Raw genomic sequence first — 27,687 nt, forward strand, 5'->3', positions numbered from 1 at the left:
GTTGGAGCTCCTTCAAGTAAATCAGGCTTCATTTTAAAGAACCTTACACACATGCAAGCACACACACAACTTAATTAAAAGCACTCCGTTCCTGCATTGGCCGGGAATCGGACCCGGGTCTCCCGCGTGGCAGGCGAGAAGTCTACCACTGAACCACCAATGCTCGGCTGGGAGACTTTCGGCCTTCACATTGCCCTGGATTTAGTAATGGTGCGTAACTGTTACACGTCAAATCCAGGTAAAGGGGGGTTGGGTCAATATGCAAAGTTTGGAGCTCCTTCTAGCAAATCAGGCTTGGCCTTCAAGGCTCATTTTAAAGAATCCCACACACATGCAAACACACACCCCTTACTTAAAAGAACTCTGTTCCTGCATTTGTCCGGGAATCAGAGCCAGGCCTCCTGTGTGGCAGGCGAGAATGGATGATGGAAGAGACTTTTTAACTTTTACTCCTCCCATTTGGAGTGAGGGGGAGATGAAAATCTTATCGGCACCCTAGATTACCCTTTGTGAGTATAGTGGTTTACCACAGGGAGCGCACATGCTCAAGCGCATGGGTACACAACTCGAGTTTCTCTTCATAGACGCATAAATCTTTCGCCTTTTACTAAAGATTTCCGTGGAGGGGAACCTTTCCGAGTGACCTGTATTTTTGGGTGCTCTGCTCACAGCAGAGCTGCACTGCAGTTTCAATAGCAGACTAAATCTGACCACACACCAATGTGCATTGGAGCAAAGCGTGCTTTCTCGTGGACCGTGTTTGCAGCCTTTGCGCTTCCTGTGTCGCAACTTCACATTTTTTTTCAGCCAGCATGGAAAGACAGCACTCTCATGACATGATGGGATCCAAACCATGTGCTTCAGCTACTTTGGCCCTGTCAGTGACTTATGTACTTCCAGCATTCTTTTCTGCTCACAACAGAGCTGTATTGGAGTGTCAAGAGTAAAACTGGCCACCAGCCAATGGGCGGTGGAACGAAGCGCGCCTCACCACGTTCTGTACTTGCGGCCTTTGCGCTTTCTGCGTCGCAGCTCCAGATTTCTTTAGCCCGCATGGAAAGACAGCACTCTCTCGTACATGACGGGATACGAACAAAGATGGCTTCAGCTCCTTTTGCCCTATCAGTGACTTGTGCATTTCAAGCATTCTTTTCAGATGGCTAAAAGCTGGAGTCGGGAACTTGCGTTGGTGGTATAGTGGTGAGCATAGCTGCCTTCCAAGCAGTTGACCTAGGTTCGATTCCCGGCCAACGCATTTGTTTTGGCTCTGGCTGACGTTGAAGCAGAACTCCTTCTGTGACCTCTGTCAGCACCAAAATCTTTTGGATGAGTCGTTCAGCAGCAGCAAAGAGCTGGGTCTCCCCGTCGGGGAATCGAACCCCAGTCTTCCGCGTGACAGGCGGAGATACTGTCCACTATACTAACGAGGAGCTGTACCCGCTGTGCTTCGCCCCCAGCCGACTTGACTTCACCGACATCAGCATAAGGAGCCACTACTCCATGAAAAAAACAAATCAACCTGCCTTGATCTTATTGAGTCTCCCAATATCTTGAATGCTACACATTACAGGGGGTCCTCATTTGGACCACTTTACTATTATTACTATTATTTTTTTACTTTTCATAATGGGAACATGAAAAAAAGGATGGGAAATCATGTGGCAGTAACATCGCATTTACGTGGATCATATCACCCACTGCTAGAATTCTACCACTGAACCACCAATGCTCGGAAAGGAGGGAGAACGTTTGGAATTAACACCGCATTTACGAGTATATTGCCCACTGCTAAACTTCGTCAACCTATAGATAAAGTGAACAAGTTTTATAGGCATTTGACGAATATAGACGGACTAATGAGTTTCTGAAAAGATTCGGCAGGGAACGGGGGTTGGTCAGTATGCAAAGGTTGGAGCTCCTTCAAGTAAATCAGGCTTCATTTTAAAGAACCTTACACACATGCAAGCACACACACAACTTAATTAAAAGCACTCCGTTCCTGCATTGGCCGGGAATCGGACCCGGGTCTCCCGCGTGGCAGGCGAGAATTCTACCACTGAACCACCAATGCTCGGCTGGGAGACTTTCGGCCTTCACATTGCCCTGGATTTAGTAATGGTGCGTAACTGTTACACGTCAAATCCAGGTAAAGGGGGGTTGGGTCAATATGCAAAGTTTGGAGCTCCTTCTAGCAAATCAGGTTTGGCCTTCAAGGCTCATTTTAAAGAATCCCACACACATGCAAACACACACCCCTTACTTAAAAGAACTCTGTTCCTGCATTTGCCCGGGAATCAGAGCCAGGCCTCCTGTGTGGCAGGCGAGAATGGATGATGGAAGAGACTTTTTAACTTTTACTCCTCCCATTTGGAGTGAGGGGGAGATGAAAATCTTATCGGCACCCTAGATTACCCTTTGTGAGTATAGTGGTTTACCACAGGGAGCGCACATGCTCAAGCGCATGGGCACACAACTCGAGTTTCTCTTCATAGACGCATAAATCTTTCGCCTTTTACTAAAGATTTCCGTGGAGGGGAACCTTTCCGAGTGACCTGTATTTTTGGGTGCTCTGCTCACAGCAGAGCTGCACTGCAGTTTCAATAGCAGACTAAATCTGACCACACACCAATGTGCATTGGAGCAAAGCGTGCTTTCTCGTGGACCGTGTTTGCAGCCTTTGCGCTTCCTGTGTCGCAACTTCACATTTTTTTTCAGCCAGCATGGAAAGACAGCACTCTCATGACATGATGGGATCCAAACCTTGGGCTTCAGCTACTTTGGCCCTGTCAGTGACTTATGTACTTCCAGCATTCTTTTCTGCTCACAACAGAGCTGTATTGGAGTGTCAAGAGTAAAACTGGCCACCAGCCAATGGGCGGTGGAACGAAGCGCGCCTCACCACGTTCTGTACTTGCGGCCTTTGCGCTTTCTGCGTCGCAGCTCCAGATTTCTTTAGCCCGCATGGAAAGACAGCACTCTCTCGTACATGACGGGATACAAACAAAGATGGCTTCAGCTCCTTTTGCCCTATCAGTGACTTGTGCATTTCAAGCATTCTTTTCAGATGGCTAAAAGCTGGAGTCGGGAACTTGCGTTGGTGGTATAGTGTTGAGCATGGCTGCCTTCCAAGCAGTTGACCCGGGTTCGATTCCCGGCCAACGCATTTGTTTTGGCTCTGGCTGACGTTGAAGCAGAACTCCTTCTGTGACCTCTGTCAGCACCAAAATCTTTTGGATGAGTCGTTCAGTAGCAGCAAAGAGCTGGGTCTCCCCGTCGGGGAATCGAACCCCGGTATTCCGCGTGACAGGCGGAGATACTGTCCACTATACTAACGAGGAGCTGTACCCGCTGTGCTTCGCCCCCAGCCGACTTGACTTCACCGACATCAGCATAAGGAGCTACTACTCCATGAAAAAAACAAATCAACCTGCCTTGATCTTATTGAGTCTCCCAATATCTTGAATGCTACACATTACAGGGGGTCCTCATTTGGACCACTTTACTATTATTACTATTTTTTTTTTACTTTTCATAATGGGAACATGAAAAAAAGGATGGGAAATCATGTGGCAGTAACATCGCATTTACGTGGATCATATCACCCACTGCTAGAATTCTACCACTGAACCACCAATGCTCGGAAAGGAGGGAGAACGTTTGGAATTAACACCGCATTTACGAGTATATTGCCCACTGCTAAACTTCGTCAACCTATAGATAAAGTGAACAAGTTTTATAGGCATTTGACGAATATAGACGGACTAATGAGTTTCTGAAAAGATTCGGCAGGGAACGGGGGTTGGTCGGTATGCAAAGGTTGGAGCTCCTTCAAGTAAATCAGGCTTCATTTTAAAGAACCTTACACACATGCAAGCACACACACAACTTAATTAAAAGCACTCCGTTCCTGCATTGGCCGGGAATCGGACCCGGGTCTCCCGCGTGGCAGGCGAGAAGTCTACCACTGAACCACCAATGCTCGGCTGGGAGACTTTCGGCCTTCACATTGCCCTGGATTTAGTAATGGTGCGTAACTGTTACACGTCAAATCCAGGTAAAGGGGGGTTGGGTCAATATGCAAAGTTTGGAGCTCCTTCTAGCAAATCAGGCTTGGCCTTCAAGGCTCATTTTAAAGAATCCCACACACATGCAAACACACACCCCTTACTTAAAAGAACTCTGTTCCTGCATTTGTCCGGGAATCAGAGCCAGGCCTCCTGTGTGGCAGGCGAGAATGGATGATGGAAGAGACTTTTTAACTTTTACTCCTCCCATTTGGAGTGAGGGGGAGATGAAAATCTTATCGGCACCCTAGATTACCCTTTGTGAGTATAGTGGTTTACCACAGGGAGCGCACATGCTCAAGCGCATGGGTACACAACTCGAGTTTCTCTTCATAGACGCATAAATCTTTCGCCTTTTACTAAAGATTTCCGTGGAGGGGAACCTTTCCGAGTGACCTGTATTTTTGGGTGCTCTGCTCACAGCAGAGCTGCACTGCAGTTTCAATAGCAGACTAAATCTGACCACACACCAATGTGCATTGGAGCAAAGCGTGCTTTCTCGTGGACCGTGTTTGCAGCCTTTGCGCTTCCTGTGTCGCAACTTCACATTTTTTTTCAGCCAGCATGGAAAGACAGCACTCTCATGACATGATGGGATCCAAACCATGTGCTTCAGCTACTTTGGCCCTGTCAGTGACTTATGTACTTCCAGCATTCTTTTCTGCTCACAACAGAGCTGTATTGGAGTGTCAAGAGTAAAACTGGCCACCAGCCAATGGGCGGTGGAACGAAGCGCGCCTCACCACGTTCTGTACTTGCGGCCTTTGCGCTTTCTGCGTCGCAGCTCCAGATTTCTTTAGCCCGCATGGAAAGACAGCACTCTCTCGTACATGACGGGATACGAACAAAGATGGCTTCAGCTCCTTTTGCCCTATCAGTGACTTGTGCATTTCAAGCATTCTTTTCAGATGGCTAAAAGCTGGAGTCGGGAACTTGCGTTGGTGGTATAGTGGTGAGCATAGCTGCCTTCCAAGCAGTTGACCTAGGTTCGATTCCCGGCCAACGCATTTGTTTTGGCTCTGGCTGACGTTGAAGCAGAACTCCTTCTGTGACCTCTGTCAGCACCAAAATCTTTTGGATGAGTCGTTCAGCAGCAGCAAAGAGCTGGGTCTCCCCGTCGGGGAATCGAACCCCAGTCTTCCGCGTGACAGGCGGAGATACTGTCCACTATACTAACGAGGAGCTGTACCCGCTGTGCTTCGCCCCCAGCCGACTTGACTTCACCGACATCAGCATAAGGAGCCACTACTCCATGAAAAAAACAAATCAACCTGCCTTGATCTTATTGAGTCTCCCAATATCTTGAATGCTACACATTACAGGGGGTCCTCATTTGGACCACTTTACTATTATTACTATTATTTTTTTACTTTTCATAATGGGAACATGAAAAAAAGGATGGGAAATCATGTGGCAGTAACATCGCATTTACGTGGATCATATCACCCACTGCTAGAATTCTACCACTGAACCACCAATGCTCGGAAAGGAGGGAGAACGTTTGGAATTAACACCGCATTTACGAGTATATTGCCCACTGCTAAACTTCGTCAACCTATAGATAAAGTGAACAAGTTTTATAGGCATTTGACGAATATAGACGGACTAATGAGTTTCTGAAAAGATTCGGCAGGGAACGGGGGTTGGTCAGTATGCAAAGGTTGGAGCTCCTTCAAGTAAATCAGGCTTCATTTTAAAGAACCTTACACACATGCAAGCACACACACAACTTAATTAAAAGCACTCCGTTCCTGCATTGGCCGGGAATCGGACCCGGGTCTCCCGCGTGGCAGGCGAGAATTCTACCACTGAACCACCAATGCTCGGCTGGGAGACTTTCGGCCTTCACATTGCCCTGGATTTAGTAATGGTGCGTAACTGTTACACGTCAAATCCAGGTAAAGGGGGGTTGGGTCAATATGCAAAGTTTGGAGCTCCTTCTAGCAAATCAGGTTTGGCCTTCAAGGCTCATTTTAAAGAATCCCACACACATGCAAACACACACCCCTTACTTAAAAGAACTCTGTTCCTGCATTTGCCCGGGAATCAGAGCCAGGCCTCCTGTGTGGCAGGCGAGAATGGATGATGGAAGAGACTTTTTAACTTTTACTCCTCCCATTTGGAGTGAGGGGGAGATGAAAATCTTATCGGCACCCTAGATTACCCTTTGTGAGTATAGTGGTTTACCACAGGGAGCGCACATGCTCAAGCGCATGGGCACACAACTCGAGTTTCTCTTCATAGACGCATAAATCTTTCGCCTTTTACTAAAGATTTCCGTGGAGGGGAACCTTTCCGAGTGACCTGTATTTTTGGGTGCTCTGCTCACAGCAGAGCTGCACTGCAGTTTCAATAGCAGACTAAATCTGACCACACACCAATGTGCATTGGAGCAAAGCGTGCTTTCTCGTGGACCGTGTTTGCAGCCTTTGCGCTTCCTGTGTCGCAACTTCACATTTTTTTTCAGCCAGCATGGAAAGACAGCACTCTCATGACATGATGGGATCCAAACCTTGGGCTTCAGCTACTTTGGCCCTGTCAGTGACTTATGTACTTCCAGCATTCTTTTCTGCTCACAACAGAGCTGTATTGGAGTGTCAAGAGTAAAACTGGCCACCAGCCAATGGGCGGTGGAACGAAGCGCGCCTCACCACGTTCTGTACTTGCGGCCTTTGCGCTTTCTGCGTCGCAGCTCCAGATTTCTTTAGCCCGCATGGAAAGACAGCACTCTCTCGTACATGACGGGATACAAACAAAGATGGCTTCAGCTCCTTTTGCCCTATCAGTGACTTGTGCATTTCAAGCATTCTTTTCAGATGGCTAAAAGCTGGAGTCGGGAACTTGCGTTGGTGGTATAGTGTTGAGCATGGCTGCCTTCCAAGCAGTTGACCCGGGTTCGATTCCCGGCCAACGCATTTGTTTTGGCTCTGGCTGACGTTGAAGCAGAACTCCTTCTGTGACCTCTGTCAGCACCAAAATCTTTTGGATGAGTCGTTCAGTAGCAGCAAAGAGCTGGGTCTCCCCGTCGGGGAATCGAACCCCGGTTTTCCGCGTGACAGGCGGAGATACTGTCCACTATACTAACGAGGAGCTGTACCCGCTGTGCTTCGCCCCCAGCTGACTTGACTTCACCGACATCAGCATAAGGAGCCACTACTCCATGAAAAAAAACAAATCAACCTGCCTTGATCTTATTGAGTCTCCCAATATCTTGAATGCTACACATTACAGGGGGTCCTCATTTGGACCACTTTACTATTATTACTATTTTTTTTTTACTTTTCATAATGGGAACATGAAAAAAAGGATGGGAAATCATGTGGCAGTAACATCGCATTTACGTGGATCATATCAACCACTGCTAGAATTCTACCACTGAACCACCAATGCTCGGAAAGGAGGGAGAACGTTTGGAATTAACACCGCATTTACGAGTATATTGCCCACTGCTAAACTTCGTCAACCTATAGATAAAGTGAACAAGTTTTATAGGCATTTGACGAATATAGACGGACTAATGAGTTTCTGAAAAGATTCGGCAGGGAACGGGGGTTGGTCGGTATGCAAAGGTTGGAGCTCCTTCAAGTAAATCAGGCTTCATTTTAAAGAACCTTACACACATGCAAGCACACACACAACTTAATTAAAAGCACTCCGTTCCTGCATTGGCCGGGAATCGGACCCGGGTCTCCCGCGTGGCAGGCGAGAATTCTACCACTGAACCACCAATGCTCGGCTGGGAGACTTTCGGCCTTCACATTGCCCTGGATTTAGTAATGGTGCGTAACTGTTACACGTCAAATCCAGGTAAAGGGGGGTTGGGTCAATATGCAAAGTTTGGAGCTCCTTCTAGCAAATCAGGCTTGGCCTTCAAGGCTCATTTTAAAGAATCCCACACACATGCAAACACACACCCCTTACTTAAAAGAACTCTGTTCCTGCATTTGCCCGGGAATCAGAGCCAGGCCTCCTGTGTGGCAGGCGAGAATGGATGATGGAAGAGACTTTTTAACTTTTACTCCTCCCATTTGGAGTGAGGGGGAGATGAAAATCTTATCGGCACCCTAGATTACCCTTTGTGAGTATAGTGGTTTACCACAGGGAGCGCACATGCTCAAGCGCAAGGGCACACAACTCGAGTTTCTCTTCATAGACGCATAAATCTTTCGCCTTTTACTAAAGATTTCCGTGGAGAGGAACCTTTCCGAGTGACCTGTATTTTTGGGTGCTCTGCTCACAGCAGAGCTGCAGTGCAGTTTCAATAGCAGACTAAATCTGACCACACACCAATGTGCATTGGAGCAGAGCGTGCTTTCTCGTGGACCGTGTTTGCAGCCTTTGCGCTTCCTGTGTCGCAACTTCACATTTTTTTTCAGCCAGCATGGAAAGACAGCACTCTCATGACATGATGGGATCCAAACCTTGGGCTTCAGCTACTTTGGCCCTGTCAGTGACTTATGTACTTCCAGCATTCTTTTCTGCTCACAACAGAGCTGTATTGGAGTGTCAAGAGTAAAACTGGCCACCAGCCAATGGGTGGTGGAACGAAGCGCGCCTCACCACGTTCTGTACTTGCGGCCTTTGCGCTTTCTGCGTCGCAGCTCCAGATTTCTTTAGCCCGCATGGAAAGACAGCACTCTCTCGTACATGACGGGATACAAACAAAGATGGCTTCAGCTCCTTTTGCCCTATCAGTGACTTGTGCATTTCAAGCATTCTTTTCAGATGGCTAAAAGCTGGAGTCGGGAACTTGCGTTGGTGGTATAGTGGTGAGCATAGCTGCCTTCCATGCAGTTGACCCGGGTTCGATTCCCGGCCAACGCATTTGTTTTGGCTCTGGCTGACGTTGAAGCAGAACTCCTTCTGTGACCTCTGTCAGCACCAAAATCTTTTGGATGAGTCGTTCAGCAGCAGCAAAGAGCTGGGTCTCCCCGTCGGGGAATCGAACCCCGGTCTTCCGCGCGGCAGCCGTGAATAGTTTAGCTAAACGTCCCTAAACCGTTTCCCATTCATTCTCAATGGTAGTGCTAAACCACTACGGATGCAATATTCTTTTGTCCACTGACGCTCTAGTGGCGCTCTTCCGTGTTTCGTCTCCCCGGGAAGTTTGAAGTCGCCATTTTCATACCGACTCGGAGCGTGAAATACACTCAGTGAATATCTGCCTCGTTCATTCTATTCAGCACATCTATCAAAGGTAAGTTACTGTATTTATATATATTACCTTGTAGGTTACGTTTTTGGTGCTGTTAATAATGATAACCAATTAGTTGTTGAGCGAAAACGCCCGCTTCGCTCCGTTGGTCGTTACTAAACTTTACGCTGTCTGCTTTTGTTTACTATTATATCATCAAAGGTTGGTTTGCACGCAAAGTTATGAATGAACATGATCGTTTTATATGTTCATGTGTACAGTTTTTATGTCATTCGGTTAAATTATCCGTTTAGTTAGCATGACATCACTCGTTTGGCTTGTGGTAAATACGAGCTAAATAATGAATGAATATGTTGTTGTTTTTTACGTTTATGTGAATGGTTTTCATTTGGTGATGTCAAATAAGCTATGTATGGCATAGATTTCAGTAGTAATGTGTTGATAACTCGCAGATACACATTGCACTGTCTAAGGTAGCTTACTGCTGTAAATTCTTTGTGCAAGTTAGATAAGGTAGACTTTAATATGTCCTTTACGTTGCACAAGGCTTAATAGCCTAATTTTAGAAACAAATGTATGGGCTTTATAATAATTTTACAACTTTCAATGTGTGAAATAATACACATCCATTAAACAACATAACCTTTTGAGATGAAGCTACCAAACCATCTGTAAAAATATCTAAATAGTATTCCCTGTCATGCACAAGACAGAATATTCCTTAATTATTTTTATATACACTACTACTAATAAAAGGAATATTCTGAAAAAGAAAACTAGTCTTGTGCATGACAGGGAATAATATTTATAGATGTTTACAGTTGATTTGATAACTTTATCTCAGACCGTATGTGTGTGCATATATATATGCCTTGCGCAACGTAAAGGGCATATGTTATAACATAACAGTGCAAAGAGTTTGATTGGTTTTGACAAATAAACCTAAAATTCAGTTTTTCTTTCATGGTAGATCAAGATGCAGAAAAAAGTGCTGTTCTTCCCAGGGAGAATGTGCATCATTCCAACTGTCCTAAGGACTATGAATTCGTGCCATGATGAATTGAAACCAACTACAATGAGGGTAAGTATGCATTTTTGTTCTGCATTCATGTTTCATTGGGTATTAACACTTGAATGCAGATGCAGTGAGAGATGCAGTGAGAGGAGCAGATGCAGTGAGAGATGCAGTGAGAGGAGCAGATGCAGTGAGAGATGCAGTGAGAGGAGCAGGAGCAGTGAGAGATGCAGTGAGAGGAGCAGATGCAGTGAGAGGAGCAGGATCAGTGAGAGATGCAGTGAGAGGAGCAGATGCAGTGAGAGATGCAGTGAGAGGAGCAGATGCAGTGAGAGATGCAGTGAGAGGAGCAGATGCAGTGAGAGATGCAGTGAGAGGAGCAGGAGCAGTGAGAGATGCAGTGAGAGGAGCAGATGCAGTGAGAGGAGCAGGATCAGTGAGAGATGCAGTGAGAGGAGCAGATGCAGTGAGAGATGCAGTGAGAGGAGCAGATGCAGTGAGAGATGCAGTGAGAGGAGCAGATGCAGTGAGAGATGCAGTGAGAGGAGCAGATGCAGTGAGAGATGCAGTGAGAGGAGCAGATGCAGTGAGAGATGCATGTATTTTTAAGACAAAAATTATCCCTTTGGCTAATTATGTTTTGTAGATGTGAGTCTGTGTTAAGAGTTTAGAAAAAGTATCTGAAGTATGGGTAAGCGCTTGTTAGCGATTGAAAAACTGTAATTCATACTTTTTTACAGGATACAGGTTTTTATACTGTATCTAAGGTTTGAAACATTGTTTTTGCTATTGTGGGATGTTGTGTTAACATTTGTAAATACTACAAAAACAATCCATAATTTTGTTGGTAGGTATAGCTTGTCTGTTAAGAAAATGTAAGCACTGTGGAAATGTGTTCACTGACTCCATATTGGGTGAAAACGACATGAAATGTGTGAATGGTATGGCCACAAAAGGCAGATGCTGTGCTAATTGTGTTTAGAGTTTTGAAAATGTGACAACTGTTTAGACAAACGCTTGTTAGCGACTGAAAAAAAACTGTAAGATGGTCTCAAGGTACACAGTGTGTAAATGTAAGCATTTTAAATCTATGACAGGCAGGAGAAGGAAACATATGGCTGTTTTAGTTCCTACTAACACCAACACTATACTATTACTAGCATATATTGTAAACTCTGAAATGACTGATGGTTTTGTATGTTGTAGTTCCATCTGCTGCACTATCCAAACCAACTCCTGATACAAGTGCTGGATTGAAGGCATCTCCAGCTGATGGTAAAAACACTGTAATCTAGATCATGTAATCAAATGTTGAGTTAATTTTGGTTGCATAAATATAATAATTGGTCTATTAACGTTTGTGTAGCTCCAGCCTCTCCAGGCCTAAAGGGGAAGACACCTGTGGCTCTTCCAGCGGAACTGATGTTCCTAGTGAAGGAGACCTCAGCAGAGAGGCCTGAGTCAACTCCAGGTATGTTTCCATTTTAGTGTAGGGCTGATGATCAGACAGGGTTTCCGCGGGGCATTAAAAGTATTAAAGTCAAGAAAATTACATACGATGTAGCCTAGTTAAGCAACGTGAGCGGACCAAAAGAGAATGCTGTTTTCAGAACATTACCACGATTGCAGATTTGTCATTCAATTAACAAGTAATAATTAGTGTTTTGTTACGGAATAAATCAGCGTTTTTTGTTTTTTTTAGTTAAATAATTTTTGAGTCGATGAATCATTGATACATTCATAAAGACAGAAACTTGATTGATTCTTGAATGAATCAGCAGAAAACAATTTAAGGGGAAGATATCACGAATATGCTGATTTAAGTAAGGTTAGAAGTGATGCAGTTTAAATTATAAAGATTTTCTCACATATCCAAGACTATCATCATTGCATTGTCAAATTCAATGGCACTTAATTTAAAACATATAACCGGTCAAAGTTTGGGATCATTAAGATTGTTTAATGTTTTTGAATAGTCTATATTATATAATATGTAATATATATAGTATAGTATATAATATAATATAATATAATATATCATTTAAATTTATGATACTTTTTATGTGAATGAATTTTAAAATATAACTTATATTATATGTGATTGTATTATGTGATTCAATTTGAATTATAGCATCATTATGCCAGTCCTTGGTAAAGTCACACTAAAATGCTGATTTGCAACATTTCTAATGATCAATATATACACACACATATGTTTTTGCTTCACAATTTTGTTGAAATCATGATACATTTTATTTTTCAGGATTATTTGATTAATAGAAAGTAATATATAATATTTCCCAAGGAAAAAATTTACTTGATCAAAAGTGAAAAGACATTTTTTATGTTAAAAAATATTTTATTTCAAATGAATGCTGTTATTTTTTTACTTTCTATTCATCAAATAAAAAAAAATGTATCATGATTTCCACAAAATTGAAAATTAAAGGGAAAAAAAAATGTTCAATATAATAAGAAGAACCATGGATAATGTTTGAGCACCAATAATCATAACCAGAGCAGCAAATCAGTATATTAGAATGATTTCTGTAGGATCGTGTAACACTGAAGACTGGAGTAATGATGCTGAATATTCAGCTTTTATCACAACAATGAACTACATTTTAACAGATACTAGCATAGAATTATTTTTTTTTTTTTTAGCCTTGGTGAGCAGAACAGAATTGTTTTTAAACATTAAAAACCTTTGACCATTTATATATTTATGCACATTTCTTCAACTAAGCTGAGGAAAATAAATATTTGCGAAAGTCACATTACACAGACCCAAATAGTTTGTCAAGTTTTAAGGTCCGAAACTTAGATTACAAGAGAAATTGTTTATATTTTACTATTTTTTTTGCAATGAACAACTGTAATTTCCACCACATCACAATATACAGCTGTTTTTTAAAAATAGAATAAATTTATGTCACTCAGGAATTGTCTTAAGATCATTTTTGTAACTAGTTTAATCATTTTTTTCAGATTGTAAAATATTTATACAGTTGTCAACGAGACAAATTAACTGCCCTAAGGTCCAAATCATAAACTGTACACCTGTCACACTCTGAAACTAAACATTGGTTTGGGTAAGATCTTATTAGATAATGAATATTGAATTTTTATATTAAGTAGAGCATGATCTCATAAATTGTGGCTGAATGTTTAATGAGTGATGAGACCTTTTGAAATATTTAAAAAAATGTGTGTGTTGGTGGAAATGACATGAAATGAACGTAATTGTAGGGAAGCTTCATACCAATGCTGGAACATGACTGGATTGAAACATTTGCAGTCCTGCAAATCTACTGTCGATCTAATCCATATTAATTGTACTTTGTAACCATGAATGTTATTTCCACCACAAAGGACAGTGTGGTGGAAATGACATTTCTGTAGATTATTTGTGTAAAAAATGGAAGATAGCTTCACTGATTGGCTTTGAATTAATACTTAGCATTTCATGTATTTAATATACTCTTATTTACCGAACACTCTTTGAAGGAACAGCATGTGGTGGAAATTACACATAATAAATATATTAACTGATCAAGCAATATTTACTTTGATGTTTCTTAATTTGTTGTTGCTGAAAATTTAAATTTGTCCGTGTCCAACATGTGCTCTGATGTCACTCAATATTTTCATAGAAACGCACAGTGTTGTGGTGGAAATGACACCAATATTTTGTATAAAAAGTAATTCTGACAGAGGTCTCGAATTAAATACTATAATATTTTTTTAATTATTTTATTAGAGCTTAATTCAGGTACATTAATAGTTACCAGATAAGTAATATTTATAAACTGTATTTTCATTGTTGAAGTTTAAAAGTCTGGGTGTGCAACAAGGAGACCTAAAAGGAGGTTGAAAAGTATGGAAAAATCATAATAGTAATTAGTAAAAAGGTTTTTAGGGTGGTTTTAATTTTAGCTTAACAAAGGAAGAGGAATTTGTGAAAAAAAAAAAAAGAAATTGACCAAAGAACATAAAAGTACCTATAGGTTAAGAATCACCTTTATATTATATATTTATGTTAAATATTTATATATGGGTTGTTTTATTATAAAAAGCATTAAATTAGATTTGATGATACCAGCAGAAAGCATGTCAGATTTAGTTTAGTATCGTTATCACAAACACAACCAAAATTTGTCATCGTACTATGATGCTAATAACCTGTTCAAATGCAAAACATAAAGACTGTCCTTTGTTTCAGAACTCTGCACAAGTGCTGCTGGCACCGCTTCACACAAAGCACTTGCCTTTGAGTACAGTGGTGAAAATGGTAAGAATGAACAACATGTAGACAACCCCTCCATTTTGAAAACTTCTCTGACACTAAGATGTTGTCTTAACTCTGCTTTAGTCATTTTATTTATTTCCATCATTTCCATATTAACTCTGCAATTTATATTAACCATGTAATTAATTATTTTTACCCTGTCCAACTTCTTTTTAATTCCTAGTTCCCTGAGCTCAGCCACCCGTTCTTGTTCTTCTGCCTAAGCATGACCATGGCATGAGCTGGAGCTGTTCTCGAGCAGGCCGCCTGTGCAGATTCTGCCACATAGTCCTTAAACAGGGACCACACAGCCAACATATCCATACGGCCATCCCTGGAGTGGCAGGAAAATACATTTACTGCCCAGAAATAGAAAATAGAAATTCTAATTGTAATCATCCATTATTTTCATGTTGCACCATTCTGTTGCTCCATCCATTCCTTTGAGTTACATTTTAATTGGTCATTGTTTTTGTCCTTAACATCCATTCTAACACATAAGACCTAAACGGAGCATATTCTGGTAAATTGCAACTGTTTGTAAAATGTGTACTGATTAATCTAACTGATTGTTATTTGCTTGTGTACATATATCTAATTGACCTTGTTCTTTTTGTCCATTCCCATTGCTTTGCAGCAGCTATAATTTCCTTGGTTATACTTGTGGTTTTTTTTTTCTTCTTTTTTTGTTTACACTTGTTTTAGAACTCTCTAAATTCCACTGAAGGCATGTTTGAGTCAATTTAATAAAACATTGATTTTAAGTAAAGAACTTGTCTCACCTGATTTAATCTTCAAACACTATTTGGCTTATCATCAATTAGAATAATGGCTTAAATTGTTTATTTTGTAGATACATTTTTGAATGCAACCTATTATACTGATATAACATACTTTATGGTCATTCTCTATACAGTAAAATATATACACATTTCAGGCTGAACTGATGTAGATTTTAACATACCTCTCATGTGAAATTTTGAATAACTAGTTCAGCACCTTTTAATCCACAACTCATGTCAATATTATTTTTATGTCATATAAATTAAAATGTTGTTTTTTACTTTTAAATCTTTTGTTAATTTGATGTTTGTAGATTAAAACCTGACATTAATAAATAACATTTATTTCTGCTTAATTTTGTCTGAGCTAAACTGGCCAATAAATACACATTTACAAAAATAAGCAAATAAAATTAATAAAGTAGAAATGCAACTAAAATACATCACACTTGTTTGTACCCACAAAAACATGTAAACTTTGAAAACAAATTTACAGGATTTACAGTTGCAAATTATATATATATATGTATATATATGTATATATATATATATACATGGGCGACATTAGGGGGGGGCAAGGGGGGGCAGTTGCAAAGCAATTGAAGATCTGGCAAACTATCCAACGTGTTTTTGCAGCGTTGAGCAATGTAGCCAATCACAGACATATCTGTTGTTTCCGAACAATTAGAAACACTTGTCAGAAATCACTCACTGCTGAAAGCGCCTGATCGGTTTTTATTAAGTGGCGTTTTGTGCGCTCCTGAATCATCTTATGAGTGTAGACGCGATGTAAATAAAATATTTATTGTTTAGAGAGCTTTATTAATTATAACGGAATTTTGTGAGATCTCTATGAACTTTTAGTGATTAAGGGGAGCGTGCTGTGCACTTTCCAGGCTATAATCCTTTTTGAATTTGTATGAAACTTTCGTTTTTCGGCACATGCAAGCTGATATGTTTTGGGAGTGACATTTGCATATTTACGCTGGGTTTATTCTCGAAATAACGGTGAAGCAATAGACGGGATAAAAATATATTTTCCCCTTCTCCCAAAACAACTTACTGTTTCAGCTATAAAATAGTTCAGTTTTGTATGTAATGGCAAAATGTTTATATTTAGTTTGGTTTTTTATTTAGCTAATTTAGAAAAACGCTTGGAGCATTTTTTTTATTCGTTAAATATATATATATATTTACCGAACAGCGCCCAGCGGAAGACTGATCATAGTCTGTTTGATTAGTTTGCCTTCTCAAATCATCACGACTTGCCTAAAATGAAATCTATAGATATAAAACAGTTCAAGTATAAAACAATGGTAGTTTAAACATTACAGATAAATGTGCGCTATATGCGCATAGTTTGTGCAGAAAGTGGAAGCTAAAGCTTGCAGGAACCAGCGCGATCACTTGCATTTTTTTCATTGGAAGCAATTTAAAATTATCCATCATTTTTGCTCACAAAGTACGAGTAATACATCGAAAAAAACGTTACAGCATTTTTATAAAATAAAGAAAACAAAAATTATGTGCTTTCTGCCGTCTGGTTCTTGAACAGGAGTGCTTAACAAAATGAAGCGAAATGCATGCCTCACAGACATAATAAATACATTTATAGAAAGCTTTAAATTATTACTTAACGAAATAAAACAAAACAAAAGCACAAACTCTTTCATGTAATCCGTAAAGATGAATTTCTCTCTAAAGGCGATTACGAGTCAGGATCTTTGCGACACTGACTCAGAATACACAAATTAATTAATAAATAATTCATTTATGTCCTTACTCTTTCCTCGACACATTCATTGTTGTTTATTTTTGCCGGTGCTTGGGGCGAGTTTTAGCCTATTGTGTGCGCTTGAACGCGGATTCAGCTGCGCTAAAGCACTAAACGGTGTCTGAGTCCGTCTCAAAAGTGAAAGCGAAAGTGAAGTTTCGTGTTGTTTCCACCAGCGCGGCATTTTTTTTCTTCACCATAATTGATGGATGTCTAAATTATGAAAATAAGGAGAAGCCTAAAACAGGCCCGATGCCGGCCCGGGTCTGAACTATCACTTGAAAATTGTCCCGAAGCCGTAGGCTTGGGGTGTAAAAAAAAAGTCAGGGCCCATCGGCCCGGGCTGAAGTGCAGCGCTTTAATTGACTGATTTGATGTGCTGCAATACCGTAGGGCACTGTTTTAATGCTTACATCTTATTTTTATTTTCTTGCCCCCCCTGACTCAAGAGTCAAATGTCGCCCATGTATATATATATATATATATATATATATATATATATATATATATATATATATATATATATATATATATATATATATACTTATTATACAAATACATACAAATTTAACTATGTATAAATTATATAAAAAAAATTTAAAGTTGCTATAACATTTATAAACTTCAGTATTTATATAGTAAATACAAAAATATAATATATGAATATATAAATATGTTTTACATATAAATATATATAATATAAAATATATTTATTAACATATGTCAAATAAAATAACATGACAAATAAATATTGAATTGTGAGTAAGATTTATATGTTTTATTAAATTTGATGCTGTCCAAGGTGCTGATTCAACACTGTAGCTACTTTGGCCAATAGCCACACATAAAATAAATATAAAAAATTGTTTCATGTAAATAATGATGTAACGTTTTTACTGGAAGGCTGTAGGGTGTCTTTTTATTACATTTGCTTTAAGTTCACATTTGAGCAGAGCGCAAAACTGCAGTGAGCGGGATTCGAACACCGGTCCAGACGTTTACCCCAAATAATGTGAAAAAATCAGATTGGTTGTCGGTGTAATTCAAAACCTTGGACAGCGGCAACAAAGCTTGCATTTGATTGGCTGTCAGCGTGTTCCAACTATCCGTGAATAGTTTAGCTAACTGCCCTAAACCGTTTCCCATTCATTCTCAATGGTAGTGCTAAACCACTACGGATGCAATATTTTTTTGTCCACTGACACTCTAGTGGCGCTCTTCCATGTTTCGTCACCCCGGGAAGTTTGAAGTCGCCATTTTCATACTGACTCGGAGCGTGAAATACATTCAGTGAAGATCTGCCTCGTTCATTTTATTCAGCACATCTATCAAAGGTAAGTTACTTTATTTATATATATTACCTCATAGGTTACGTTTTTGGTGCCGTTAATAATGATATCCAATTAGATGTTGAGCAAAAACGCCCGCTTCGCTCCATTGGTCGTTACTCAACTTTACGCTTTCTGCTTTTGTTTACTATTATATCATCAAAGGTTGATTTGCACGCAAAGTTATGAATGAAAATGACCGTTTTATATGTTCATGTGTACAGTTTTATGTAATTCGGTTAAATTATCCGATTAGTTACCATGACATCACTCGTTTGGCTTGTGGTAAATACGAGCTAAATAATGAATGAATGTGGGGTTTTTTTATGTTTATGTGAATGGTTTTCATTTGGTGATGTTAAAGAAGCTATACACAGATACACATTGCACTGTCTAAGGTAGCTTACTGCTGTAAATTCTTTGTGCAAATTAGATAAGGTAGACTTGCACAAGGCTTAATAGCCTAATTTTAGAAACAAATGTATGGGCTTTATAATAATTTTACAACTTTCAATGTGTGAAATAATACACATTCATTAAACAACATAACCTTTTGAGATAAAGCTACCAAACCATCTGTAAAAATATCTAAATATTATTCCCTATCAAGCACAAGAATATTCCTTAATTATTTTTATATACGCTACTAATAATAAAAGAAAAAAAAACAAGTCTTGTGCATGACAAGGAATAATATTTATAGATGTTTACAGTTGATTTGATAACTTTGTCTCAGACTGTATGTGTGTATATATATATAACGGCAGTTTGATTATTTTCTTTACTATTTCAATGTATATTCAACAATATATTGTTGAAATAAAAGGTTGAATCACTCATTCTGTTCTCTGAGTGCACAGTTTTATTTTAATTTAATGATTTGAATAAAATCATAAAATAAAATCATGAAGTTCTGAATAAAAAAGATTAGTAGAAAACTATTATTGTTTCTTATTTCTGATAAAAAAAACTAGGGTAGTAATAATAACATAACGTAAATGTCTCGAAGTAAAGACAAAGTATAAAAGCAATATTTGATTCAATCGAGCAAATTCATGTAAATGAACAAAGAGCTTGTTACTGCATCAACAAAAACTAGTAAACAAAGCGTATGGGTCTAACAATTACAGTTGAATGTTAAACAAATTTCAATGAGAAAGAACGCAATTGTGGAAAACGATACAATTGTTCTGGTTTTAAAGTGTAACGCTATGAAAAACTTTAGCGATGTTTCGCACACAAATAAGGTCAAGATATCTAGCAATTGTAGGCATGCTCTGTACTCTGTACTTAGCAGGGATCGGTCTGTTGTGTTGTTAGAGTATATACTGTCATTATGAATATTTGTACTTTTATATTCATTTCAAGGTTCTAATGAACACTGCTACCGAACTTGTACTAGCGGCATTTAATGCAATATTTGACAAGCTGACACGGTGGACTGTTTGAGTGATGTTCGTGTCTGTCACATTTAAGTTTTCATTGCTTACATGCGCCTACCCTAAACTACCCAAAACCTGTAACTCTACTGTAATGATTTAAAAATACATATACATGTAATGTCTGTCACTTTTGTAACAGACTTAAAACAAATATTTAAGCTTGACAAACATGTACAATCGTGAAACATTAAGAGAACTAAGATATGGTAAAAATTGCTTGCCGCATGTTTTCACAAAAAGAGCAGATTACTAAGATATGGTGACAAAAACATGACTACATGACAACACAGAGTTGCAGTTGCCCGTGTTTCCTGGAACAAAAAACTAAAACCCTCGTCCTAAAAGAATCATCCTTTTCGCTTAAAACACACTCAAAAAAAACAGCACTTTGGTTGAACGTGATTTAATCGTGGACAGTGTTTCCACGTGATTCCACCACATTATCTTAACAACAATGGATGATCTTAAACCAGCTTGAAATATTTGTGTTCATTTAACATGAACAGATGGTATTCACTAAACATGATCTAAATACTACATTTTAACTTGAATTAATGGTTTTTTTTTTAACAGAAGTTAAAGGTAATGAGATAATTAGTAATTAATTAAGTGATGATTGATCATTATTGGAGACACCTGATGTTAACAAGCAGAATCACCAAAGGAGAAAATCACATTTTTTAAGAAACCATTACAGTGGTCAGTGTTTGAATTAGTTGTGGTCTTGAGCTTAACGTTTGTAAAAGCAGATTTTGTTTGGCTGCTGTAGCAGTGTTATAACAGCCAGACAAACCAGACTAAAGGCAATCATGTTTTCAAGACATCTTTGTGAAGTAATAGGTGGGTTTTATCACTAGTTACATAAATAATCTCTATAATTGAGAGTCGCATATATAGTCAGACAGATATGGAAAAAGAAAAAACTTTTATTAAGACACACTAACATGAAGAATCAGTGTGAGAATCACAACAAGGGTGACCATCAGAAAAAGCATGTTGTAGCCAATCAGAACTCATCCATGATTCCCATCATGCATTGCGGCATGCATAAATTATGGGCTGAATTGTCTTCATAATTTATTTTATTCTTACTATTTTCATTTGTTTTTGTTGTTTTTATGTGACTTTTTTATAACTTGTTTTGTGACGTTCAGACTTGATCTGTTTATCTGAATACGTCATTTGTCACCGTTGTTGAGATACATACGCTGGTTCTTGATGTCTCTGTGTGTCTAAACAAACAAGTTTTAGGCCCCGTTTACACAAAGGGAAAACGCAGATATTTCTCTGCGGTTTGGCATCTCATTTACACGAAAAGTGTGAAGGAGTGCACGGAGGTCAGCATTTTTACTGCAGCTTTCCCTACCAAGACGTAGGTGCATTGCCTCCGACCTGGGCGGACCGCAGTCTGGTGGGAAAACTTTGAGAAAGAAGTCGTCCTCCTGGAGGAGTGGCATGAGAACTTCCGAATGTCACGGTCATCCCTACTGTTGCTTTCGGAGTTACTGCGTCCCATCATAGAAGGTCAGACTACTGTTATGCGGTCGCCAGTCAGTGTCGAGAAAAAAGTTGCCCTCACCCTGTACTATTTGGCTGACGAGGGTAGACTTCGTAAAACGGCAAACGCTTTCGGTCTGTCTAGATCGGCTGTTTCAATAATAATCAGAAAGGTATGTAAAGCGATTACTGTCCACTTGGGTCCTAAATATATAACACTCCGGAAAACTGAAGCGGCTGTCCAGCAACTTGTGCAGGGATTTGAAGCTCATCATGGCCTCCCTCAGTGCCTAGGTGCTGTGGATGGGACAAATGTTGAGATAAAGCAACCACCAGCCAATTCCACTGATTACATCAATAGGAAAGGGAGGTTTACTTTAAACATTCAAGCCACCTGCGATTATAAATATGCTTTCATGGACGTGGTAGTGAAATGGCCTGGAAGCGTGCACGACGCCCGTATTTTTGCCAACTCCACACTTAACACATCCTTCAAAGATAGAACCATCCCTCCCTGTCCAAGGAAAATCATTGAAGATGAATAGCCCATACCGGTTTGCATACTCGGCGACCCTGCATATCCACTGCTCCCATATCTTATGAAGGAATATGTCAATGGGGTAAGCACTGCCCAGGAGCAGTACTTTGGACTATATTTGTGCCAAGCAAGGATGGTGATAGAATGTGCGTTTGGGAGACTAAAAGCCCGGTTCGGTGCCCTGAAAAGGGCCATGGAAATTAATCGGGCTGATCTTCCCTATGTAATTTATGCATGTTTTGTGCTGCACAATTACTGTGAGGCTTCCAAGGACACGGTAGACGACAACAGTGTTGCTGAGGCAATTCAACACGACAGGGAAAACCAGCCAGACATACAACCAGCTACCAGAGGAGACTGCATGACATCAGAAGGGAAGAGGGTCAGGAGAATCCTCACTCAATTCCTGGATCCATAAAAGCAACACTCTTCTCTCCATTGTGTGTGGGTGTGTGGGGTCTCAAAGTTTAAAGTTATTATTTTCATAGTTCACAATATTTTGCTTATGTTCATCACAGACCTAAAACCTGTGTGCTCCTTACATGGCGGTGTACTTTGGCTACATTTCAAGGTGTTTTAAATTTTAAATTTACAACATGTTAAAGCAAATATGTTTAGTTTTCTGTTCTTTACATTGTACATGTTTAAGTCACTTGGATGTACTGTATTGACATTGCCAAGTGTAAATGTTATTTGTTTGGTAGAATACCATTATCCACATAAAGAATAAGAAATTCTAAATGGTCCTGTATAATATCTTGACCTGGTTTGACCCATATTGAATACACAGACACACGTCTTAATTTTTCAGACATTTTACTTCCAGAAAATCAGACAAGCATAGTAGTGCAAATTGTCAAATAATAAATAAAGGCATATTTCACAAATTGACAAAAACAGTGCATATAAGCTGCCTCTTCAGTAAACCAATAGGCACTTTTGCAAGTAAAAAAATAAAAGACTTACCTATATAGACCTATATAGAACCAATTTTTAAACTACAAAAACATCGGACCTGCTCAAGGTAACATTTCACACAAAAAAAACAAGTCCCCAAAATACAGTACCAATTTGCAAAAACTTTTCTTTACAAATCACAATTGCACACATCAATTGAAACTTTTTATATCTCAATATCGCTAATCTTCCTTAAGGGCTTGGGTATATGAAAGCTGACCCTGCAGGTCCTTAACAGGTGTGTGTATCAAATCAGTTATGTTGATGGTGCTGAGTGGCACTGCATTGGGTGGTCTGTTGTCAGCTGACGAGTTGGGTGGGAATGAATGCTGAATTGGTGCTGAATTTGGGAAATAGGAGTGTGTGTGTACTGGTGGAGTGCATGCATATACTGGTCCATTAGGACCTCTTCCCTCAAATGGGATATTGTATTGTGGCAGTGGCGGTGGCTGCACAACTTGACGCAGGAGAGCAAACCCATCTGCAATTGATGATGTTAGCCTATCCAGGGTATTTGTTATTTTAGAGAAATTCTCGGATGCCTGCTTTTCTGAGGTCTCAAGAATTTCCACAAGTTTCTTCTTGACATTTCTGTCATCCTCAACGGCATTCAACCATTGGGCCTCAGCGGGTAGCTTCCTCTTTAACCGTTCATGCCGTTGTCCCTTCAGTTTAGCCTACAGAGTAGACACAAAGAAAATGTATTAACACTTATTTACATTCTCATTTACAGAAGTATACCTATCCAAAAATAGTCACATTTGATATTACCATGATTAATGATGGCCTATATTTCCCTTCAGCACAATCAATCTATGAACAAGTACTTAACACTAAACATCACGATTCACAACAGACTATAGGAATACAGAAATTAAAACATGCTTCATTGGAAGGCTAGTATGATCTTAAATTTCACAGATACATCCACACATTCATTGAAATGAAGCCAACAATACACTACAATGATATGACAAATAAATACATACCTGAAGCAGGTCTCTCCTCTGCTTCACTGTGGGGTTGATGGCCACACTGCCATAAACATCTTGAACCTCTACTTCAGACTCAGCGTCCACTTCCACCAAGGACGAAGATGATGTGGCGGGGGAAGGAGCGACGGAATATTCCAGTTCGTCGGTCTCAATACCAGAGAAGATGGTCGTAGTGGCTGGAGAACCACCCCAAACCTGCTCACACAACTCGAAGTAGAGGAGCACCACTCTTCCATGGCCACTCCTGCGTCCAGTGTCCACTGAATTTCTGTATTTTCCTCTTATTGCCTTAAGTTTCGTTGTCAAATTGGCTCACGTTATCTCCTCCTTCACATGAGGAAAGTCCTGCTTGGTCTCGGACGGGTATTGCTCTAAGAGTTGGGCCAACATGTCGACATATTTGGACTGGCAAGATTCCCAGTCGATATTGTCTTGGGCTTTCCTTGCCTTGTAGTCCAACGCTACACGAAGGAGTAACTCAACTTCGCTGTCTGTCTACACAAACGAACCTCGCGCCATGTTTGCTATTTTGAAAGGAAAAGGAAGTCGCTCGTGTCGATTGAGGATTTTGATTGGCTTGCATGGCTTTATTTTTTTCTCTATACTGCCACCCATAGGTTTGGCATAGTTATTATGGTGCTCAACGGCGTATTTATGCGGGTTGACATAAATTACAATTTTTTTGAAAACGATGTTGTGTGCACAATGTTATTATTGAAAACGGAGGGGAGGAAATATTCGTTTCTCTAAATACCTGGCTATGTGTAAATGTGGCCTTAATTTGTGAGAAATCCTTCCAAAGTATATTTTAATGATAGATGGAGAGTATTGTTTGTTGTGGACTCATGAGACTAAATATTTACAGCAGTTATTTGACTGAACACTTTTAGAAACTTATCTCTGAGTTACAGTTCCTTTAATGGAAAATAACTCACAGATTTGACTCTACATTGAGTTCAATGATTCAGGTCAAGCAATGATTACATTAAACCATAACCATCATCCCCTGATGACTTGTCTGGTTGTTTTCTCTCAAACAAAACAGCCCAGCAAGATCTAATGATAAAGATGTAAGGGTCAAGAGCACAACTAATGCAAACACTGACCACTGTAATGGTTTCTTTAAAAAAAAAAAAAAAATTCTCCTTTGGTGATTCTGCTTGTTAACATCAGGTGTCTCCAATAATGATCAATCATCACTTAATTAATTACTAATTATCTCATTACCTTTAACTTCTGTTCAATAAAAACCATTAATTCAAGTTAAAATGTAATATTTAGATCATGTTTAGTGAATACCATCTGTTCATGTTAAATGAACACAAATATTTCAAGCTGGTTTAAGATCATCCATTGTTGTTAAGATAATCTGGTGGAATCACGTGGAAACACTGTCCACGATTTAATCACGTTCAACCAAAGTGCTGTTTTTTTGAGTGCATGTTGAAATGAAAAATAGCCCAAATGGCATTCATTTAACATGAATTGTTCAGGTAAAGTGAGTGTATATTAACATTCTTCTGTGTGTAGACTTTGTCACTTGATATTGTTATATTGTTTAAAGTTGTGATAAATTATGATATTGTATAGAAAAAAGTTAAAACTTTATATTGTAAAGGTATTTTGGTTATATAAGGAACTGTGAGCAGCAAAAAAATATTTTTGGTGTGAATTGCTGTAATATATGCAATAATGTAATTGTTTTGTAGTTTGTTATTTCTTTATGCCATTATATGCTTTTTGTTGTAGGTAGAATGTATATCAGAATTTAGAGAAAAACTAAGAAAATGTATTCACAAATGAGGTAAATTACTTATATATAATAATGTTTATAGTTGTCATATTTCTGTTAAACTGAATTAGAATCAAATTTTAGTTTGATAACAAAATGGTATTTAGTGACACTACATTATTGCTCATGTTTATATAAATCAAGTAATGAAAAATAAATTATGTTTCAATCTGATATGCTGTTGTTATCCTATTTTAAATTACTGGTGTTAAAAAGAGTTAATTGTGTATAATTTATATGGGTATTTTATTTATATTAATTAACATGAACACTATTTATAAAGCATTTATTAAGGTTTATAAATAATAAATGCAAAACTTAGTACTACATTATGGAAATTTTATCTGGTAACATTAGTGTGTATTAGTTTGAAGTGGAAAACAAGAAAAAAAATGTTTGTATCATGTATAATTTTTATTTGTATAGAATAAGTGTAACATATGTAACAAGGTTTTAGTGTATTTGTTTGTGAAGATATTTTGTGTTAAAGTAAGATTTTTGACAGCAATGTGGAAGGTTATTTTGTGATGATGGAAGATGTGAAAGGGTGGAGAGCAGGTTTTAAGGTGTTGTATTTTAAGGTAAATAAAATATTTATGTTTTTAAGTGAATAATAAGTGAATATAAAAAATAAGTGTCTAAGGTTCAATTTTAAATTAATGGAAATTATGTATTTGAAACAGTAGAAAATGTTTTAGGTAATGTGTTTTAAGGAGTGTGTGACATAAGAGGGGTGTGGTTTTGTGAGTAGTAGTGTGTCAATGCTTGGTTTAAGGTAATGGACTTTAAGTTGTATTCAAAGGTGTTTGGTGTGAATGAAGCAGTTGTGTTCTTGGTCTTAGTTTGTACTACAGTACTTCATAAGGTTAGTTTGCCTTGTATGTATTTGTAGTTTATATGTTGTTGTGGTTGTTTTTGTATTGAGTAATTTGTAATTGATTAAATGTGTTGTGTTTTGTGTTGTTTGATATTATGCACCAAATGTTAATGTAACAATGTAATATTGATGTTCAAGTTTAGGAAATGTAATGAATTAGCTCAAATTTATAATGATTCAAATAATGAATCGAATCGAACTTTGATTAATTTGATTCAGAATTAATAGTTTATGTTTCTTAACCATTCGTCCAGCGAAGTGGTTAATTCAGTATACCAAGGTTTATATTACGCTCATGGTCAGGAGCATAAATAACAGAATTATTACTAAAGCTAGGTAGCTTGATCTTGGCAAGATAGAACTTTCTGCACACAAAAGTCAAGACACTTCTTTCAATGAAACAATGATTTATTGAACTACTCTAGGATACAAAATATAAGCTAATTAAAACAGAAACACACACACACACACACACACACACACACACACACACACAAGAAATTTGTCTTGGTGTTAGAAGTGCAGACATACATAAAGTTAAGGTAATAAAAACGCTAATATTAAGAGAATATCCAATCAAAAAATGAATAACAGTAGTAATAAAACAGAATATACAGAAAAAGGAAAAATGTCTGTAGACAGAACTATGAATGCGCTTTGTGCTATATACCACTGAACAACTTCATTCATTAGGTGGTTTGAGGCAAAACTTGTATTTATTAAATTGAGGGCTGAATATGATAATTTCTTTACTGGGAACAAAACCGCTGCCAGTGGCTTATAGCAAATAAACTGTGATAATGTGAGAAAGGTTGTCTGAATAAAATTTGGTTTGACTGTATGTGTTTGATAAATGAAGTTAACCAACAATTATTATACATATTCTTTAGTTTATGTCCCTATATTTTACAAAATTGCCAATAAATGTAAAAATATCAGCATCTGTACTCAGAATCGTCAAGAACCAAAAGTAAAAGTAATGGTATAGGTTGAGTAATGGGAAGAAAGTGGTATCGGTGCATTCCTACTTTCCAGGAATTTTGCATTAGAAACAATTCAATATAACAGATCACAATGAGATTTTCTAAACAAAATGAATAACCATTATCAGATAATTAAATGGTAAAATTAAAGGAAGTTTGCAATACCAGTGAAATATTGTTTGTGTAATAAGCTATAAGCT

The 27,687-nt window shown here is 38.7% G+C and overlaps 8 non-coding genes across 8 annotated transcripts; 5 read left to right on the forward strand and 3 right to left on the reverse strand.

The window, feature by feature from the left end:
* Positions 1–562: 562 nt before the first annotated feature.
* LOC141287380 (U5 spliceosomal RNA) lies at positions 563–678 on the forward strand. The gene has a single exon (XR_012339454.1). It is a non-coding gene; the product is annotated as a U5 spliceosomal RNA (small nuclear RNA).
* Positions 679–2,000: 1,322 nt separating this feature from the next.
* On the reverse strand, positions 2,001–2,071 carry trnag-gcc (transfer RNA glycine (anticodon GCC)). Its single transcript has one exon. It is a non-coding gene; the product is annotated as a tRNA-Gly (tRNA).
* A 399-nt stretch (positions 2,072–2,470) lies between these two features.
* Positions 2,471–2,586, forward strand: LOC141287384 (U5 spliceosomal RNA). The gene has a single exon (XR_012339455.1). It is a non-coding gene; the product is annotated as a U5 spliceosomal RNA (small nuclear RNA).
* Positions 2,587–4,378: 1,792 nt separating this feature from the next.
* LOC141287388 (U5 spliceosomal RNA) lies at positions 4,379–4,494 on the forward strand. Its single transcript, XR_012339456.1, has one exon. It is a non-coding gene; the product is annotated as a U5 spliceosomal RNA (small nuclear RNA).
* A 1,322-nt stretch (positions 4,495–5,816) lies between these two features.
* Positions 5,817–5,887, reverse strand: trnag-gcc (transfer RNA glycine (anticodon GCC)). The gene has a single exon. It is a non-coding gene; the product is annotated as a tRNA-Gly (tRNA).
* Positions 5,888–6,286: 399 nt separating this feature from the next.
* On the forward strand, positions 6,287–6,402 carry LOC141287396 (U5 spliceosomal RNA). Its single transcript, XR_012339458.1, has one exon. It is a non-coding gene; the product is annotated as a U5 spliceosomal RNA (small nuclear RNA).
* Positions 6,403–7,725: 1,323 nt separating this feature from the next.
* Positions 7,726–7,796, reverse strand: trnag-gcc (transfer RNA glycine (anticodon GCC)). Its single transcript has one exon. It is a non-coding gene; the product is annotated as a tRNA-Gly (tRNA).
* Positions 7,797–8,195: 399 nt separating this feature from the next.
* LOC141286816 (U5 spliceosomal RNA) lies at positions 8,196–8,311 on the forward strand. Its single transcript, XR_012339357.1, has one exon. It is a non-coding gene; the product is annotated as a U5 spliceosomal RNA (small nuclear RNA).
* The last annotated feature ends 19,376 nt before the right edge of the window (positions 8,312–27,687 follow it).

The sequence above is a fragment of the Garra rufa genome, chromosome 1 (genome assembly GCF_049309525.1).
Source record: "Garra rufa chromosome 1, GarRuf1.0, whole genome shotgun sequence".
NCBI lineage: Eukaryota > Metazoa > Chordata > Actinopteri > Cypriniformes > Cyprinidae > Garra > Garra rufa.